General features: G+C 46.1%; 1 pseudogene; it reads left to right on the forward strand.

Moving 5' to 3' along the window:
- The first annotated feature begins 5975 nt into the window (after positions 1 to 5975).
- On the forward strand, positions 5976 to 6989 carry LOC121159480 (annotated as a pseudogene).
- Positions 6990 to 8622: the final 1633 nt, after the last annotated feature.

The raw sequence follows: 8622 nt of genomic DNA on the forward strand, positions 1-8622 counted from the left end.
TTTTATATATAATTTACATGGAATTTAAATCTAGCGGATTTTTTCTTTTTTTATTAATAAAATTTATTTTGACATTCTTTACATACTTAGTTAGAGTAAGAAGGTTCAAGGGCTACAGGAAAGTGGATAATACTAGTATGTTTTCCATATTGTTGCCTTCATGTTTAAAAGGGGGGTATTAAGGGAGAAGACCCACCCAATTTCCCACCCTCCCCAAGTCCCGAGTGTAGGGCATGCTCTGAGGTTCTTGCTCAAGTGGTTTTGATATTGCAACAGTTATGAATCGCTGTCAATCTTGCCACTCCAAGCACTATGAGGTCTTTGAAAAATCCACTGATTGACATAGTCCATCATAGCTGAGATGGTTGGTTGACCCGTTCTGTCTTCTCTCTTTTCTTCGTTAGGGTTCTGAGTCCAGCATTTAGATTAGGAAGATCTCCAAAGAAACTTCTTGTATGTGCTAACAAGTACAGGGCCTGGCACCGTCCATCGCTCCAATCAGCTGGTGGTTGTAATTGCTGGGTTAGTTCTGTTTTCACTCCTGACTTCCACTGGAACCAATGGGTGTTGCGGTCCAGCCTGGTTCTGCCCCGCACATACTTGGCCCTCACCTAAACCAGTGGGAGCTGCAGCCTAGTTGGAGCGACCCACAATAACCCCCACCAGGACCGCCCCTACCCTGGTTTGCCAGTAAGTGTAGCAGTAATCCAGTCTGTCCCACACCCCATTCCACCCCAGCCGCTGTTTAGTTTTATGTCCTCCCGTGGAAGTGGTAACCCAAGAGGGATGAGCCCACTATTACCCTCCCAGGCCTCTCCCACTCCCAGATTCCAGTTGATGCTGCCCAAACAAACCTCGCCCACTTTAATTCTGTTTGCACCAGTAGGAATAATCCGCCGAGCCCGGCTTTTCCCTGATCTAGTCCACATGAGGCGCACAGGTGTGGTAGCTCTGCCTAGTCTGGTCTGCCCCCATCCCAGCCCATGCTCTCCTGCGGAAGTAGCTATCCTGCAAAGGAACCCTCCCTTATTCCCCTGCTGGCTCTGTCTACTTCCTTTCTTGTTCTCAGGCTGGTTGGACGCTGCGGTCCCCTCCGGTACAGGCAACCTCACCTCGGCATTCCATATTGTGCACTAGTCTTTGTTGTGACCGAACCTGGGTCGACCCACACTGGTGCCTGGATTTGCCAGTGGATGACGTGGACAGATTCAGCCTGGTCTTGCCCCCACGTCTGCCAAGTGTATGCCAGTGGGTAACTTTCCATGGCCTTTTCTGGGCTGTTTCTTATCATGTTTCTTGCGCTGACCTGCCGGGTCTGTGTCCTGCCAGAGGAGTTGCCCAGGCTCCTCCATCAGAACCTCTCCCAATGCCAGGTTACATGCTTACCAGTGGGTCCATGAGCCAACCCTACTCAGTCCACCTCCTGTCATAGCAGGAACTGTGGCTTTTCCTGACTGGCCTTCAACCCAATCTGGTTCTTGCTGTTGGATGTTCCAGCCCAGCCATCGTTTGTCCATACCTACGTATGGCTCACACATGGCTCAGTAGGGGTTTGAGACCTTGCCTAGTCTATCACACATCTGCCCTGGTCCTCCAGAACACCAGGGGGAGTCGGGGTCCAGCCCGGTTCGGTGCATCCAATCCCAGTCCACACTTGTGCCAAGGGAGACTACAACTGTATCCAGATCAGAACGCAGCCCCCCTTCCAGGCCACGCGCCTCTTTGTGGGAACCTCAGCCCAGCTAGGGTTGTCCCCTTTGCTCCCCAACCAGGTCTGTTCCCAGCCATAGCTCACTCGCATGCCAGTGGTTGCTCTGACTCAGCTTGGCACAGCTCCTCACCTGTCCTGACCTCTGCCTTAGACACTGTGGCTTCGTGTCCCTGGCTCCCGCAGACCAGTAGGTACAAGAGCCTAGCTTGGCATGACCTTTGCTCCCTCCTGGTTTCTAGTTTTACTTGTGGGCTAAGGTTTGCTCATTCGTACCAGATCTACTCTGTTCCCTACCAGTTGACACCTTAGCCAGCCGTTGGAGCTACTTTTGCAGGACAAGCCCCAAGCCCAGGCTTCTGCATGGACTGGTATTTGGTGCCCAGCATTATTAGTGATTACAAATTTTACAAAGGAAGAGTTACTGCCTGTTTCAGGTCCGAGAATCACAATGGGTTCAACCTGGAGCTAATTAAGCAGCGACTCAAAGAACCAAATCCCCAGAGCTCCCCAGCCGGGCGGCCAGCAGGCGGAGCCTGGCACCAATGGCGCACTGGCCGCCCGGGAACGGCTCACCATGTGCCCATGGCGGCCGTCCGGGATCCAGGCATAAGACGCCCCGTCCTGAGATCCACCAGCTGCCGGGAGGCTGCTGGAGGTTTAAATTCCCAGGCCCAAGGTCGCACCCCTCCCAAATCCCCTTCACCACCCAATGAGGGCGGCGGGTGGGTGCCGGACCTGCCCAGTCCCAGAGGCCTCCCCCCTCGGTCTACTCACCCCAAAGGAAGCAGCCTCTGGAACCCAGCAGGCCCGGGAACGGCTCACCATGTGCCCATGGCGGCCGTCCGGGATCCAGGCATGAGACGCCCCGTCCTGAGACCCACCGTCACTATACTTTTAGAATCAGTAATTATCACAGAAGGCAACCAAGGCACAATCTAGTGGGGTTGGTGGAGAATTGAAAGTAGCAGTTATTAAATAAATACAGATAGGATTATGGATTTTGATACAGTTGATGAAACCCCCAAAGGAAGGAGTAGTGGAAAACTCTTCTTATTTTATAATTGAAGGAGAAGGAGCAAAAATTTATGGGAACTCAGAGTGAAATGCAACTATAGGTATAATTCTACTTGTTATAGGAAAGTTCTACTAAGCAAGAGAATAGCTGTGGAAAACGTACATTCGATGGTGGACATACTTTCTGTAAAGACCAGCATTATTCAGTAATACAGTAAAACAGTAAGATCATCAGCCAAGAGATGTCACATGCACCAGAAGGAGAGGTAGAGATAGAGATTGGAGTGCGACTAACTGAATATCTCACGAGGTTTCTTATCTCATATACTCATTTTCATGCATCCCTGTACAGGAAATCACCAGGGCTGTTGGGCATCTTGATAAACATCGCTCCATTTCCAGGGTTCTTGCCACTTCTTGTAGGCATTCTGTCCAGGTTGGGGGTAGAAAGCATTTGTTGTCTGCCAATCCAGGGGAAGTTCATCCTTCTCAACTCCCCTTCTCCAGCAGCAGAAAGATCAGTGCTAAGGTAAAAGTTGGTGCAGTGATCATCTTTCAAAGGCAGTTTTAGAATTCTCTTATTCGACATCATGGTGAATGCATCCTGGGTATGGTCCCATATGAAAGATTTTGTACATTTGGATGCTGGTTGCATGGATGACTCAAGACCCTAATGGAACAATGAGATTCTCAGTGCCTTTGTGTGCTGTTGCTTTCTCTCCACCATTTGAATATGCAACCAAGAAGGAACTAAAAATTTTAAACTATCTATTTGAAAAGCAAGGAGAGAGGAAGGGAGGAAGGAGAAAGAATGTTTTTATTTCTTTTTAGTTTTCTTGTCATATGTGATTGACATTGCACTCTAAAGATTTGGTTGTAGATCCAGTTGAAGACCCAGCCTCTGGGCTGAGAGTTTGGCAAAGCTGTTAAGAAAGCCGTGTGGATGCCATGTCCCATATTTAAGTGCATTTGCTCAATACTGCCTCTATTTCTCATCCCAGATTTCTACTCTTGTGCACCCTGGAAGGCAGCAGATGATGACTCATGTGCCTGGATGCCTGCCACTCATGGTGAAGACCCGAGTTGAGTTGTGGGCTACTAGCCTTCCTGTCATATGATCCTGGCTGCTGCAGCTGCTGGGGAGAGAAAAAGTAGATGGAAATTCTCTCCTTGCTCATCTGTCACTGTGTTTCTCTGTCACTGTCACTCTGCCTTTCATAACGGTACATAAATTGTTTTATTAGTATAAGGACTCTGACAGAGGCTTGCAGATTTGCATCCAGGCTTTACCTCTGGTTTGCGTGAAGCTTGGAGAACATGATTTAATCTTCTTCTCTTTGTGTATCCTTGCCAGTAAAATTAGCCTGAACATGTAAAACAGATCATTCCTGAGAAAAACTCCATTATCTACTAATGTTCCCCTGATGGGAGTGAACTTTGTTTTCTCAGCCCCTTAAATCAATTTTTTTCATTTCATTCATGACCTGTAAATGTAGAAATGGACACTTATTTTTTAAAGTAAGGTTTAGTAATTTATTTTAAGGACATTGTTGAGAGAGAGAGACAGAGACAGAGACAGAGAGACAGACAGAGAGAGAGAGAGAGAGAGAGAGAGAGAGAGAGAGAGAGAAAATGGATGAATCCTGGATAGTTCAGGGTCCTTAAACTCCATCTGTCTCTCCCTTGTAGGCAGCAGGGTCCCAACTACTTGGTCCATTTTCTGCTGATTTCCCACTTGTGTTAGCAGGAACCTGGATTAGATAAGGATGATGAGGAAGTGCTGCAGGTCTCATATGGCACGTTGTCATCACAGGCAGCAGCTTACAGCACTGACCCTCAACACTGACCCCCAAATGGACACCCATTCCCTACAGAATCCTTTTCACAACTGCTTTAATCAACACTGTGATTCCACCTGAAACTGCCAGACCTTGTTCCATGATTCTGTAAAATCACTGAATCCATGCCTTTGCTATTTCCTGCCTCACGTCTTCTGCTTATTCCCAGTGTTGCTTCTGTAGCATTCTCCTTTCCCAAGATTATGTTAGTTTTTCAGACTTCAAGAAATTTAGTCATCTCTGGATCCTTACATAAGCAATGAGCTTGAGCTCTCACAGGTGGTTGGGAAGGCAACAAGAAGGAAGACAAGCACAAGTTGACATTTGCAAAGCAGAGGGTTGTCCTGTTAACTTGATCCACCTGGGCGTGTTCCCTAGGTGTATGCTAACCATTTCCATCCCAGCCAGGAGGTTCTCAGGTGCATAATCACCTGCCCAGATGGATCAGGGGAGCAGGACATGTGCCAGGCACATGAATTCCTTGATGTTGTTATCTTAGGAATCACATCTGCTTCTCAGGGTTTCAGCTTTCATCAACAGCTGCTTTACAGATTTTATTTCCACACACTCAGCTCTTGCCTGACTCACTCCTTGTCAGGCTGCTGGTTATCTGTCCTGCACTGTTTCTGGCCCTGCGGACGCAACATTGAGCTTGAGAAAAACACTCCATGTGCTCAGAAAGCCGACCTCCTAACCGCTTGGATCTGACAGGTCTGAACATCCCCACAGGTGTCCCAGCAAAAGGTCATTTCTCTCCATGAAGGAGAATCATCTCCTCTCTGCCAGGTGAATGTTACCTTCTCAGACACCTCTGTGTTCATGTTGATGTCTGTCATGTCCTAATTTTCACTCCTAAAAGGACAGTTTGTCCCAGAATAAGAAATAAAAGGACCTGTGTTCTATGTTTGAAGTCATGTGTGTTTCACATAGTTGGTCCAACTTTTCTTCTATTTCATGGAACATGCTATGGCATGTCAATAACTGGGGTGAAACAATTACAGAAGTTTCCTATCAGTAGATGTCTTCTGTAGGGTTCAACAAATAAAGCGTCTCACTGAGAATTGTGTTTGAATTTGGAGTCTGGGTCTCTTCTATCTTTGAAACACACTCCCCGATCTCAGAAAGCCTCTCTTCCTCTGTTTCTAATAGCAGGACAGTAACTACTCCACACAGCAGAGTGGGCCTATTTTCAAGAGAGCATGCAGAAAGCATATGTCTTTTTTTGTCCACAGGTGATCCATTGATGGACTTCTGAGCATGAACTCAACAATCACACTCTTGGAGATGGAACTCACAATAACGCAAAAGAGTTACGAACAACCAAGTCATAGAGATGACTGGATCGTCACTCCCTAATCCTCTTCATTTGTGTGGCTGGACTATCAGAAAATTGAGCTGTACTCTGGATCTTCATGTTCTGCGTGCCCAGAAATGCCTTTTCATTCTACATCCTCAACCTGGGCACGGCTGACCTTCCCTTTCTTGGAGGCTCTGTTTTCTTGTCCCTGGGTTACTTGTTTGACTCCTTCCATGATTATTACATCCTCATGCCTGCCCAGCATAGATTCTTATGGTCTGTGAGAATCAGTGCCTATCTTATAGGTATGAATATCCTCAGTGCAATTAGCACGGAGTACTGTGTGTCTGTCATGTGGCCCATCTGGTACCACTGCCATCGTCCCAGACACCTGTCAGTTACTGTGTGTGCCTTGCTCTGGGCTGTGTCCCTGCTGTTGGGTTACCTACACTGGGACAGTTGTATTTTTTTAAAAGATTTATTTATTTATTGGACAGTCAGATATACAGAGAGGAGGAGAGACAGAGAGGAAGATCTTCCGTCTGATGATTCACTCCCCAAGTGAGCGCAAGGGCCAGTGCTGCGCTGATTGGAAGCCAGGATCCAGGAACTTCTTCTGGGTCTCCCACACGGGTGCGGGGTGCCAAGGCTTTGGGCCGTCCTCCACTGCTTTCCCAGGCGGCAAACAGGGAGCTGGATGGGAAGTGAAACTGCCGGGATTAGAACCGGCGCTCATATGGGATCCCGGGCATGTTCAAGGCGAGGACTTTAGCCGCTAGGCCACGCCGCAGGGCCCAACAGTTGTATTTTGTTAAATGATCCTGATTTAAGGACCTGCCCAAATCAGCTATGTCACTATAGGGTGGCTGATATTTTTATGTTTGATTCTCTCTGGGTCTAGTTTGTTCCTACTTCTCAGGATCTGTAGGTCAGGGAGGAAGCTGCTGACGCGGCTGTATGCGACTGTCTTGCTCACAGTGCTGGTTTTCCTTCTCTGTGGCATGCCCCATGGAATGTGTAGGTTTCTCTTATTCTGGATTGAGAGTTGGTTACAACTCTCCTGTCCAGGGTAAACAGCTGTGCCAATCCCATCATTTACTGCTTCAAGGGCTCCTTTAGACAGCAATAGCATCAAGGGACACAGACCCTCAAGCACATCCTCTGGAGGGCTCGGCAGGACACTCCCCTGTTAGGCGACAGTGCGGACAGACTGCCCGAGGAAATCCTGGAGATGTCGGAGAGAAATATGGTATAGAGAGATACACCCAGTGCACACACAGATGTTGCTTCCAGGCCATCCCTGACTCTGTCAGCTTGGATCATTTCATTAACTTCTGTCATCTGCAGTCTCTGATCTTGAGAGACAATAATCCTCCTCTTGAAGGTTAAGTGAGACAGCACCTGTTACCCTGACACAGATGCAATCATGTTTTGGGAACTGTTTTCCCAAGGGCCTCATCTAGTCCTATGGGAGCTTTGCAAACTATAGAATCCAGGACTTTTGCCTTTTGAGCAAATGTGCCTGCATCAGAAGAGTGGACACAATCAAGAAGGATTCAAATTTCTTTAGTCGCTGCCCTAACAGGAATGAAAAGATTACTTCTTTTTTGAGAAATACGATTTTCCCTGTTCTGCAATTTCTGTCTTGATAAAAACAAGAAAATTAAATTTTGAAACATCCACCAGAGAGAGAGAGACCTTCTTTAATTCTGTCTGATTTTAAAATATTCCACTAATTTACTAAATATTAATTGAGTAAGTGACTCAATTGATTAGAAACAGATAAATTTTTCATCAAGCATGTGAGAAAAATTTATCGGCTATTTCTAGATCCTCTCTTTTGTGTTAGTTGCTTTCACATTATTTGTCATATGCAAACTTGAATTCTGTAACCACATTAGTCATACAGAGTGAAGGTTGTAGGTATCTCTTCCTTAGATAGTTTCCTGAGTGCCCTCTCTCCATCAGAATCTACCTACATGCCTCTCCATTTGTTCTTGTGACTGATTCTCCGTGCCTGGGGCCTGTTTCATTTTTCACGCAAAGGCCCAACAGATGTTCTTATACGTCTATGTTTTTCTGGAGTGCAGAAGTGACATTACTATGTTAGCTCTTCATTCCAATAGTTCATAACATTAATAACTGTGTTTCCAAATAGATGATTTATGTCCTACCTTCATGTATATGTTCCATACAACTACAGAAGTTTTAAATCCTGCATGTTTTTAACCATTCCAAAATATTTTTGGCACAAAGTTGTTAGGGTGATAAAGAAAATATGGAAAATGTATAGTTGGGAAATCACCATGTGACTCAAATTATTGAAAAGAAAATGAACAATTTCTGATCGTTTGGTTCTGGTACTCCTAATCATTCTTGATCTCAGAGATAATCTATCATCCATGCTATTTTTTCTAAAGATTTATTTTTTTGAAAGGCAGACTTACAGAGAAAAAAGGTGACTCATTTGTTGATTCATGTCACAAAAGGCCACAATTGCTGGAGACAGGAAGATCCAAAACCTTGTGGGTGTGCTGGTCCGTGGATTCTAGCCATCTTCTGCTTTTTTTTCCAGGTCATAGACAGAGAACTGGATAATGATTGGTGTAGGGAGGAATTGAGCCAATGCTATTATGAGATGTTCAGCTATAGGTGGAGGCTTAAGCCACTCTGCCATGGCACCAGCTCTGATTTAGTGTGATCTTTACATCATATGTTTAGAATCATATAATGTGTGTGTTTTATTTCTATCTTCTTGCACA

The sequence above is a fragment of the Ochotona curzoniae genome, unplaced genomic scaffold (genome assembly GCF_017591425.1).
Source record: "Ochotona curzoniae isolate NIBS_2020 unplaced genomic scaffold, NIBS_Ocur_1.0 contig_4265, whole genome shotgun sequence".
In the NCBI taxonomy this organism is placed as follows: Eukaryota; Metazoa; Chordata; class Mammalia; order Lagomorpha; family Ochotonidae; genus Ochotona; species Ochotona curzoniae.